Source organism: Cricetulus griseus, chromosome 10 (genome assembly GCF_003668045.3).
Source record: "Cricetulus griseus strain 17A/GY chromosome 10, alternate assembly CriGri-PICRH-1.0, whole genome shotgun sequence".
Lineage (NCBI taxonomy): Eukaryota > Metazoa > Chordata > Mammalia > Rodentia > Cricetidae > Cricetulus > Cricetulus griseus.
The window spans coordinates 22,232,702-22,245,063 of NC_048603.1; positions in this window are offsets into that span (position 1 = coordinate 22,232,702).

Here is a 12,362-nt window from a genome sequence, read left to right on the forward strand (position 1 = left end):
ATGAGTCACTGGCAGCAAGGTTGCAATTACACAGTGGCTTGGACCTGAGCCTGTCAGATGCAGCACCATCAAGAGTGACTTCATTCTATAACTTTTCCTTGTCATATCATACATCCTGCTTATAAACTTATATGCACGTAGAGCCCTCAGATTACAATTTATATGAGCACATTTTAAGTCTGTGTGTTTAGATCCATTTCTCCACTCCCATGTATACACTGGTAGTGTGTTTTAACTATCAGAAGAAATCTAAACCTAGTACAGTTCCTTCTGAACCCCTCAAGACCTGAAGAATAAGGGGTCAGCTAACATCTTGGTCCCCAAATTGATGGAGATAATAATTCCTATTCCATAGGATGATTGAGAGATGGAACTAAATACATAACACATGTACAGACCAAATAATTGCACCACTCATCGGTTGGTTCCTCCAATTCTGGGACGGCAGTGCCTTGAGTAAGGTGCCCAGGACAGGCCCGTGACTGGTTGTACTGCCATTCTGCTTGTGTTATCAATACCCTCAGTCAAAGGCTCCCGGGTTACACACAGAGATGAGCACATTAGGCTCATCACTTATTACACCAATAGGGAATGTATGCTGTAGGAAGGGTCTAAAGAATACCATTTAGCAGACTGGTTGGCGGTCAGAAACAATTCTAAAGAAGCAAAGGTTTATTCCAGGCTTGGAATCGTCAAGCAGTGGGGGTGCTTGCATTGCTTGGTATCTCAGTGAGTTCATCTATACAGGCTGCAGACTAGAGAGCGGAGCACACCTCGGATGGTGGGGAGGGAGCAATCGATCATTTGGATCATGAAAAGGGGACATTTGCTATTTTTTTTTTTTTTAAGGATCCACACGGTAGCCTTGTTCTCGTCTGCGCCCAGATAAACTCACGAAACAGTCTCCTGTTTGGTCTCATTTCTCACGGTGTGACTTGCTAAACCAGTGTCGCTATTTGTGAGGCTGTTTGTGTCTGATTGGAGAAAGGGATGGCTCTGCTTGTAATGGTCCAGCCAGCTTCTGGGTTAGCATGGGATGCAGCAATCTAAGGATGAGTCTTTGCCTTCAGGGAGATCACAGTCTGGGGCCGATATTGTCAAGGCCGTGTAGGAATCACAGTAAGTGAGCTGCTGAATCTAGAGACAGGAAGGCTGCCAGTGGCAGCATCAGAGACAAACACACAGACTGTGAATACGTATGGTCTGGACAAAGGTAAGCGTGAGTGTGTGTGTGTGTGTGTGTGTGTGTGTGTGTGTGTGTGTGTGTGTGACTGGCCTCCTCGTGTGCATGCAGTCTGCCTGTTCCAAATTACACATTCCGTCCAAGCCCCAGCAACTCTGCAACTACAGACGTTTTCGTCCCTCTCTTTCCAGGAAGAAAAATAGCCTTTCTATTTTCATCCCTGAAATCGCCATTTGTCATTCTCAAGGTGCCTCGGCGCCTTTGTCTCTGCTGTCAGCTGGCGGCAACGGTGCTAAAAATAGCTGGCAGAGGGAACCGCGCTCCACGCCGAACATTAAAAATAGAAAGGGAAGCACTGGTGTGAATAATGCATGGGAGAGAATCCCCCTCACGTTGGCCTCCAGCCCCTCCAGCAGCCTGGCAGCTGGACACAGACTGCAGGGCGAGAGAGGATTAAGGCGTTTGTATGGCTCATGCTACAGCAAAAGGGCAGCCTGCAAATTATAGCTTCCCTCCCGTGCCATGGTTAGGGAGAGGTGGGAGGAACTGCAGGCTTAGCTAGCAAGACAAGCCAAGAGGCTTGTTTGCAGACATCAACTGGAATGTCCCCCTGCCATTATGACTAGGAGCTAAGGCAAAGCAGGAGAGCAGACCTGTGATATGCCAGCAAGGCCATGTCCTGTGTAAGGCACTCTAACTCTGTTTCTGGTCATACACAATGCCAGCTAGTCAGAACCAGTCTATAAGTGAGACTTGGGTAACAACCAGACTACAATCCGCACAAGATCTAATTGCCACTGACAAGTCAGATTCATATTAGACCAGCTGTGGGATCTCTCTTCCCACATCTGAGAACACTTAGTTCTCTGTTATTGTCCTGCAGCACTGAATTCCCCAGATAATGGCTTGTGCCTCATAACTTGATGCTTGTTTTAATCCTGGCATTCCAACACAGAACAGCTAAAGCTACTCAAGAGACTAGTAGATGAATTAGGGGGTGACATTGGAAAGAAAGCTGACTGAGGTCTCACAGCACCCCAGGCTGAGTCACGGCTCACCCGACTCTTCATCTGCCCTGGCCATGCTTCTCCCCCTAACCCCGCCCCCCCAGTCATCTCTTCAGGTCCCTGCTGCAATAGGAACCTTGCCTCCAAATACAGACTGTATCTGTTTATTTGTGTGACTATGCACACAGCTTCCAGCCTTTCTAAACCCATTCTCACACGGTTGATGGGGAGCTGCTTGTTAGCCTGGAGGTGTGAACCGGAACAGGCCTGGGGTGCCAATGTTGGCCCTGAACTTTGTGTCTCCGGTTACACCTATGGAGGCATCATTGATTTGATTTATTACAGTTTTACTCTCGGTGTCCAATTAGGTCTTCTAGAATGATAATAATAATAGAAAAAAAGGCCACCTCTGGTGCTAAAGAGATTGACTGTAACTCCTCGGAGGTGGGGTTACAACCTACACCTTAGTTCAGTATCCTTGGCTAGTAAGTGAAAACCGAGCTCCACATACCAGAGCTCGAATCTGGGTTTCTGCCCTTTCCTGTCCTTTGGGTAGGACACCTGATCTCTCCTGGCTCTGGCTTCCTCATCCTGACCCACAAGATATTGCTCTAACAGGATGGGTGAATGAGAAATGATGACCGCAGTGACCCACTGGGCACAGCGGCTGTCAGCAACGGGGAGTCAAGCCTCCTTTCCAGAGCTTCTTGTTTTTCTGCTTGCACCTTGATTTCCCAACTGGGGGTGGGTTCGAGCCTCCGGTCTTTGACACAGTCCCTCAGTAGCCTCTGGTATTCTTTGAGACTCGGGGTGGAGTGTTTAGCTTCTTAGCTGTAAGGAAGGAAGATAGGAACCTTCTGTTCTGGCTGCAGATGTCAGTGAGGAGTACATGAAGCCGCTCACACAGGATGTACCCAGAAAAGGAGGTCAGTGCTTAACATCATTTCCCAGGGCCTATCCCCAGGTAAGGAGGGGGTGGTGATGCTCTAGCCCACCGGAGCTTGTTGTTCAAATAATCAGGTCACAGGTACTCACACATGCCAAGTTCACATGGTGCTAGAGGCTGGCTGGGGCTTCTGCTTCCTGGTGAACTCCTGTTGTGTACTCTGAGGCTAGGCTGTGACTTCTAGTTACTCCCCAGTCCATCTCCTGAGGTCTGAAGTCCTGAGCAAGGAGCCAATTAGCCCCACGCCCTCAGCACATCTGGACATGTGTTCTCCTGACTGTCCCTTCCTCCATGCTTCTATAAAAGAAAATAAGCCATTTCCCTGCAGGTCTTGAAGAAGACACAGGAGGGCCATACTTGATGTAAGTCCTTTTCGAATGTTAAGCTTCTGGTATTCTATGTATTTCCTTCTGGCAGGCATTTTTTTTTTTTAAAGAAAAATGAGCTACAGAGATGGCTCTTCAGCTAAGAGTGCTTGCTAAGGACTAGAATTTGGTTCCCTGAACATCAGGCAGCCCACAACTATAACTCCAGGTCCAGGGGATCAATTTCCCTCTTTTGACCTCCGCAAGCACACATGTACATACACACACAAATAGAAAGATACATATGATTATATATATATATATATATATATATATATATATATATATATATATATACTTTAAAGAATGAAAAGTGACTCGGGAAAGAGTGATGCTCTGTCTTCTAAAGATATAAAGAATATCTTCATTGTATGGGGAGCCATGGGGTCAGCATGGGATATGCTTGATTTTCTGACAAATCTGTGGTGGTTTGAATAAAAATGTCCCCCATAAGCCCACAGAGTATGGCCTTGTCAGAGTAGGTGTGGCCTTTTTAGAGGGAGTGTCTCACTGGAGGCAGGCTTTGAGGTCTCAAAAGCTTAAGCCAGGCCGAGTGGTTCAGTCCTGCTTCCTTCTGCCTGCTGATCTGGTTGTGGAATTCTCAGCCGCGTCTCCAGCGTGCCATCACACTTCCTACCGTGATGGTAATGGGTTGAGCCTCTGAACTGGAAACCAACCCCAATTAACTGTTTTCCTTGATAAGAGTTGCCCTGGTCATGGCGTCTCTTCACAGCACTAAAACCCAAAGACAAAATCTTTCCACCACAGTCATTTATCCAGTGATAAATGAGCTTTTATCATGTATATCCATCAAGCCCCGAAAACTTACGCAGCCTGGGGCCTGTACCAGTCAGTCTGATGGTAGAGGGTAAAATAGTGTCTTAGCCTCGAGGAGAGCAGATGCCCGGAGAAGCCACTCAGCCGCTTGTCCAGAAACTTACAGATGCCCTTTCTCCCTGCCATGCCTTGCCATCTTCAATTCGGTCCTCTTAGTGGCCTGGCAAAATGGGCCTTAATGACTTCTCCCCTGTTCACACATGAGCAGAAACAGAGCCTCAGAATCCCATGAGGCAACTAGTACATAAAACTTTCCCACAGACTTACACCCCATTGATGAGTTAATCACTTATTCTGTGGGAAAAACAAATGCTCTGTTCTTTCTAATTTTCTAGATATATGAGCACCCAGTCTTCCTCCTGATAATTAAGATTCAAAAGTGCAGATGGAAAAAAATAAAAGAACAAGAATAGTAGTCCAGGCTTGTAATCCTGCAATGGGGAGGCAGAGACAGGTAGATCCCTGGTGAATGAATGCTGGCAGGCCCGTCTAGCTTAACTTGTTACATCGTTGTGTATATGAGTCATAATATGGGTTTGCTTAATGGGCTTCCTACTCACTAGAGAAGAAAAGGCACCGCTGAGCCTTGAAAGAGATGAGTTTGGGATAAACACAGACAGTCCCGCTGTCCCATTAGGAAGTGTTCAGCTGTAAATAGATTCCCCTATCACAGCAACCCATGCACCAAACACGGTTTACTTTTCTCACTTGGTGTGGGTTTCAGAAATATGTGCAGTTTTTGCATGGTGCTGTTAGGCCTTGTGTGAGAGGGTTCTCCAAAAGTTCCATGTGTGAAAAGACTTCGTTGGTAGATCATGGGCCTCTGAGAGCTCAATCAGTCCTGATGGTCTTTAAGTTCACAAATGGCTTAATTCATTAATGCGTTCACAGCCCAAGGGATCACTATAAGGTGGTGACTGGGGACATGCTTTTGAAGGGTCTGCCTTTTCCTTCTGTCCTTCTCACTCCCTGCCTCCTGTTCACAGTGAGATGAGCCATTTACTACAGGTGTGGTTCCTACCTCGGTATTCTGCTCCACCATTCATGGGCGCAGAAGCCCCCATGGGCTTGGGTTGAAATCATTAAACAACTTCCTTGAGTTGTTTCTTTACGTATTTTGTTACATTGATGAAAAGTGACTGACACAGATTCCCCCAAAGAGCCAGGACCCTTATCCATGGCTGTTGTGCTTTTTTTTTTACTATGCTGTTTTTCATGGATTCACAGACAAGAAGATGATATTTACTTTCCAGAGTAGACACAGTTTAATAAATAAGGCTTAAGACGCCTGTTGGATAAGATTATTTTCAATGTTTGCCTAAACGCCGCCCATCAGAATAATTTCTAGTTAGCAAACTTGCATGGTGCATACAGAGAACACAGGGAATTGAAAGAGCAGACATAAACAGATAGGGACATCTGAACTGGTTTGGCTGCTGTATGGGGAAGGAAATACTCCCAGTTTTGGGTTCTTTCTACTTTAATCATTTATTTTCCTTGGATCAAGAAAGCATTACATCAAGTGTGCTTATACCTCCTAGGACATTAGTGGCTAGTTGCATGTGGCTAGTTGCATGTAGGGTCCTGTGGGAACATTAAGGGCTCAAAACTGATGGACAGTTTCTTTTTGATCTTACAGCTTCTCCATCATATAGGCTCACCCTAACAGGAGGGAAACCGCAGTGACATTTGACTTCCATGACATAGAGATCCAAGTAGTATTGGTGTTCTACACTCAACAGCCTGAAAGGATTAGAATACTTCCCCTTCCCTGATGGGCATTTACTCCGGTCAATAGACTTGTCACTTCTCAGGAAGCACGGATGGAGTATTTATAGTCCACGTTTATGCTGACTTTCCAGGGTCCTTCCTCAAAGGAGCCTGGTTTCTCCTTTAATCAATTAGATGGTGTCTGTAACTAAGTTTGGAAACTTTGTGGGGACCTCAGATTTCCACTGAGGTGGCTGACATCAGCTTACTGCTTGCCGGCTCTTATTTGTTATTATAAATAGTAACCACTACTTCTGGCATGCTATTTATTATTCTACAAAGTAAGCAATCCATCTGTATTGCCCATAAAATCACCATGATGTCTTCTTTGTCAGGGCCAAGGATTACTGTGGGTCACAGTAGCTGGATCACAACCCTTGCTACCAGAGTAAACAATTATGGTCCTTTTCTCCCTAGAAACTAAGATCAATCCTTTAACCACTACTATAATAAACCCACCATTTCCGTCGATGTCAGCCAAGTTAGGTCCATGGCAGTATCTTCAACTGTCAACCTTGTCCTGTAGATAGCCACTGGGACTTCTATGTGGCCCCCATAGACTCCTGTGTATGAATGCTTGACCCATAGGAAGTGGCATTATTAGGAGGTGTGGCCTTGTTAGAGAAAGTGTGTCACTGTGGGGGCAGGCTTTGTGGTCTCATATGCTCAAGCTATTCGTAGTACACGGACTCATTCTGCAGCCTGCAGATCAAGACATGGAACTCTCAGCTCCTTCTCCAGCACCATGTCTGCCTGCTCGCCAACATGTCCCGACATGATGATAATGGGCTAACCCTGAAACTGTAAGCCAGCCCCAGTGAAATGTTTTCCTTTAGAAGAGTTGCCGTGGTCTCTTCATGGCACTAGAAAGCCTACCTAAGATAAAGCCCTTTAATGAAAATGACTCATGAACAGAGGTTTTCAACTAAGGTTTTATGTAGTGCAACAGTCACAGTGGCCTACCTTTCTGAGCCTTCTGACGCTTTCCTTATAATTTTATTGTTGGGTTGACTGGTTTGCTAAAGGATATTGGTGTATCTCAAGCTTCAAGGAGCCAACCCAGCTTTAGTACAGCAAAATGTTTCCTTATCAGTTCTGTCCCCACTCCCAATGTCCATGTTCTAATCCAAGAAACTTGCGCATTGCCTCCCTTGACAGAAGGTCATTGTGTATGTGATTAACTCAAAGGTTTGTGAAAGATAGAATACCATCGATCACCTGGGCTGATCCAATGTAAACACCGGGGTCTTTGTAGACAATGTCAAGAAGGTCAGAGTCTGAAGGAGATGTGGCAGTAGGAACAAAGAACTAAAGTGACCTGGGGACAGACACAACCAAGAAAGGGGGGAGCCTGTAGAAACTGGAACTTGATCAGGACTCAGGTTCCCATTGGTGTCCAACATCAACCTTCCTGCCAGCGATCAATTATTTGTTATTATAAATAAAGTTTCTTATGAACATAGTAAGCAGTGCGGGGAATGGACTCACTCTACGCTTGAGTGCACGGCCATAACAAAGTACCACGATGCAGGTGGCTTACTGCACAAAAATTGTTTTCCTCTCAATTTAGTAACCTTAAATTCTAAGTTCACGAGTATCATTGGAGCCCTCATGGTTCCCCGAGTCCTCCTTTGCCCCTTTCTAGTGGTCAGTAGCCAATTTTGGCATTCCCCTGCTTGCAGATATGTCACTCCAAGCCATGCCTTCAACTTCACACCCCTCTGCGTCTCTGAGTCTCGTCTACTCTTGTAAGGACATCAGTCTTTGGATTTAAGACCTACCCAACCTGGCACAATGTTGTCTTAATTACATCTTCAATATCCTAAGTTGAATGACGTCACATTTAGAGGTTTGCATGGGCAAAGTTGGGGGGATAATTCAACATAGCACAATCCTGATGGCTTCTAGAAGGCATGAAGCCCTGTAATTTTAGAGCCTGAGGTATAAGAAGGTAAATTTGCAATTCTTTGTGCCCTTGCTGTTTGTCCGATTTGTTCTAACAGTTCTCATAAACTAATGCACGGCTTAGCTGCAGGCATCCTTATCAGAAGGCAGAGTGATCTGGAGTGATCTGCAAGTAGTTCCACATCTATGATTTGGAGGCAGCCTCCAAGTCCCAGGAATTTTTCTCCAAAGCTTTAGAGCTAGGTGATGCATACTCCAACGAGAGAGTGGGAGTCAGATTTAATGAAAAGTAGACAGTAAATGAACTGTAGTGCATACATTGTATGTGTGTGTGTGTGTGTGGGGGGGTGTGTTTGTGAGAGAGAGACAGAGAGACAGAGAGAGAGAGAGACAGAGAGAGAGGGCACATACATACATATATGCACGTGCATATATATATATATATATATATATATATATATATATATATATATATTCATTTCAGAAATTCTGCTTTTGAAAATAAATGGACAACCAAACACCCATTCCCCACACTGTGTACCTGCTCTAGCTTCTGTTTCCTTTCTGTTGCTCTGATAAAACACTGATCAGAAGCAACATGAGGGAGTTTATCTGGCTTGCAGTTTATAGTTCATTACTGAGGAAAGGCAAGTCATGAACCTAGGGGCAGAAGCTGAAGCAGAGGCCATGAAGGAATGCTGCTCACTGGGTTGCTTGTTCTGACTTGCTCAGCTACCTTTATTGTACAGTCTGGGCCCACATGGCCAAGGATGTATGGCCCACAGAGGGCTGTCCCCTCTCACATCAATTAGAAAGCAAGATAATGTCCCCCAGACATGCCCATCTGAGAGAGGCAATTTTTCAATCGAGGGTCCTTCTTCCCAGGTGCTGGCAAGTTTGCATCAAGTTGACAGCTGAAGCCATGACAGTACCTTAAAGAGAAAATGAACTGGATTCAGGTATACAGCACAAGAGAAGGGCCGATGAACCAGCCCACAGCCTTAGAGGAAATACAACATCTACAGACAGCAGCGTGCACAGTGGCCATATGGAAAGAAATGACACTCTGGGAAAGCAAGCACAGTGCAGAAGAAAGAAATGCCATCAAGAAGAGAACACGGCACACCAACGGTAGGGATCTTGATGTAGCAGAAAGCATTAGAAATGGAAGGGAAAGAAATAGCCTATATTGGGTTATCCCATAGAATATTTACAAAGAGCATTTAAAAAATAAAAATGCAAACAAGAATTGATTTTTGTTAAAAAAAAAAAACAGAAAAAATTCCAAAGTAGAAAGGAAGTCCTGATGGGAAGGAGAAGACTCTCGGGTGGGATTTTGAAGGAAAATTAACGCTTCCTTCAGCACTCTTATGGAGACCTGTTCTGGGTAAAGGAGCTAGTGGCAGGTGGCTATTGCTAGCCTGAGGTACGCAGAGTAAGAAGAGCCATCGTTGGTGGGGTCAAAGAAGAAAGGCACAGAAGAATGCAGCTACTCTTACAATCTGCACGGGCAGAGGCAGAGGGGGAAAATACAGCTGAAAACCCTTGCTCTGTTTTCAGATCTGCCATTGGCTAAACCCAGGTAGAAAAGATAGCAGAAGTCCTGCAAGTTAACACTGCCCTGTGATGGCTACTTTTAGTCAACACGGCACAAACTCCCATCACCTGGAATGATGGAAAGTCAATGGAAGAAAAGCCTCCATCATACTTGCCTGGGGACATGTCGGGGGCCATTTTCCTGATGGCTGGCTAGGGATGGCGCTGCCCCTGGGCAGGTGGTGCTGTGGGGTATAAATAAGGAAGCTGAATGGAAGCTTAGGCACAAACTCCTGGCAGATTTCCTCCTTGATTCCTTCTACTTGTTTCTGCCCTGACTTCCCTCAATGATGGACTGTGATCGGTACATGTAAGCTAAATGAACCCTTTACTCTCCAATTTGCTTTTGCCATAGTGTTTATCTCAGCAACAGAAATCAAACCAGGATAAGTCCTTACGGCCCACCTTTCATGGCATAGGCGCAGGGCAAACCGAACCAAAAAGGGGCGGGGCATGAGAAGTAGAGGATGTGGTTATCACATCAGGATTCTAGCCTTGTCTGTGTGATACTAGGAGATGCTGGACCATTGTCCAGGCCAATCTTAGCTCGTGCCCTCTATGGCACAGAGATGCTGTGAACCCAGTGCCATGTCTTAATAATACTATGGTCTTGACCTCTTTTTAATCTTTTCATTGGATCTTTCCTTTGGGGTGGGGACTGAAGCTGTGCAATATTAAGGTGTGCAATATTAACAGAGGCATCCAGAAGACCCTCCTTACGCTAACAGATGCCTTTGAGAGTCTGAAAATGTTAATTAAGAATTTGAACATGTTCATTCCTCTGTGGTATGGATTTGGAGGCATGAAATAAGATGCTTGCAATATATATATATTGGCTTGCTCTTCTTCATTTTGGTGAATCAATTCTATAAAGTCTTCCTAGGGACCTCCCTCGTGATCAGGACCTGCAACTGTACATTCTCGAGAAGATATATCCAGCATGAATTTACCTTATTTTTCTCTCTGCATCTCTCTTCCTCCCCCGGACTAACACACCCATCCAAATAAGTTTAGCCTCAACCTGTTTTCTAGGGAATCCAAGATAAGAAAATTGGTCGAAAAGTAATCTAAGAAAACAGGATTTCCAGTGGCGGTTTTTGAGTTGAATTTCCCACCAGTGTAAAGCCAAGAAAAACTCTACTGCTTTTGCTAAGTGATTATAACCCCACATCATGAAAGTCTCATGTGAATTAGATTGTGGTCCAAGCAGAATTCTAGCAAGACCTAGGAAGTCAAATGCCTGCCTCATGCTCAATGGGAAACAGAAGTAATTATGAAAAGTGTGACATGGAGTGGCCACTTTTGATAGCATCTGTGGTATTCAGAGTGAAAAAAAGTAATGTCAGAATGATTAATTGCTAGTATAAAACTCCTAAGAAAGCTGGGCGTTGGTGGCACACGCCTTTAAACCCAGCACTCTGGAGGCAGAGACAGGCAGATCTCTGTGAGTTCGAAGCCAGCCTGTTCTATAGAGTGAGTTCCAGGATAGGCTCCAAAACAATACAGAAAAACCCAGTCTAAATAAACAATCAAAAAACATAAAAAAAAACTCCTAAGAAAGGCTGGCTCTTTGCAACGTGGTTTTAAAGGAAGCTATTACCTCCTATGATCAAGGGAAAGACTCCACTAAAAGCAGGACCTGGGATTTCTTTACTTCAAAAACTTGTTTCACAGCCAGGCATAGAGGGTTGCTCTAATTCCAGCTGTTCAGGAAGCAAAGCTGTGTAGTGTGAAGCTCCCACCACAGTTTAAAGAATAGAAAAGAAAAGAAAGCAAATACAAAAGCAAAAACAACAACAAAAACCCACCTAAAATAACAACAAAAACCTCAAAGTTCCATAGGAAACTGCAAGTAGTTTCTCCACGTTTCCTACATAAATGTTTGGATGATGAGACTTAGGATAGGTCTTGAGATAGACTTGGGTCTTGAGAATCTGTAACGATAAGTCTCTATCGCCAAAGCCACCCAAGCCCTGCCGCCACATGGGCACCCAAAATAATACACGGACACTCATATAGGTTTACAATGCTGTATATGCTAGCTCAGTCTTAATTATCATAAATCTATATATTTTATAAGACTTATCGAGGATGCCTGCCACTGGGATCACATGGTGGCTCAGAGCAGAGAGCAAGAGGAAGAGGAAGAGAAAAGGAACAACTTCCTTCTTGTCCTTGCTTATATTCTGAATCTGCCTGCTATGTCACTTCCTGCCTGGATCACCAGACTTCTCTTTCCTACATTTCCCAGAATCCTCCTTGACTCCTAGTCCCACCTAACTTTCTGCTTCATTGACTGAGCAGTGTGTTATTCAACAACCAATAAGATAAACATACACAGAAGGACATTCCCCATCAAGAATCCTGGGACTTTCATAAAGTTGTGTGTAGACGACCCAGCCTTCTTTCTTCTCTTGAAAGCAAGAAACATTTTACATGTCATTTACATGGGCAGAGTAAAAAGTCTCTTTTTGAGGAGGGGACCTCTAAGATTTTTGAAAGTCTTCTCTAAAATCTCTACCATTCATCACCTCGCTGCTGAAGGATTGTGTCAGTTGTTACCTTGTCCAAACCAGGCAGTACATGCCTTGGTCTAGAAATAGGCAGAGTTGTTCTAAAGAAAGAGGCTTCCCCTGTGTCCTGTGAGTCATAGCTGCTATTAACCTGCCCTGGAGAACACATCTCCACTTCTCCCCAACAAACTTTGCTGTCCTCTTTAAATTGGAAGATGCTGAGTGGTCCACACATTCATC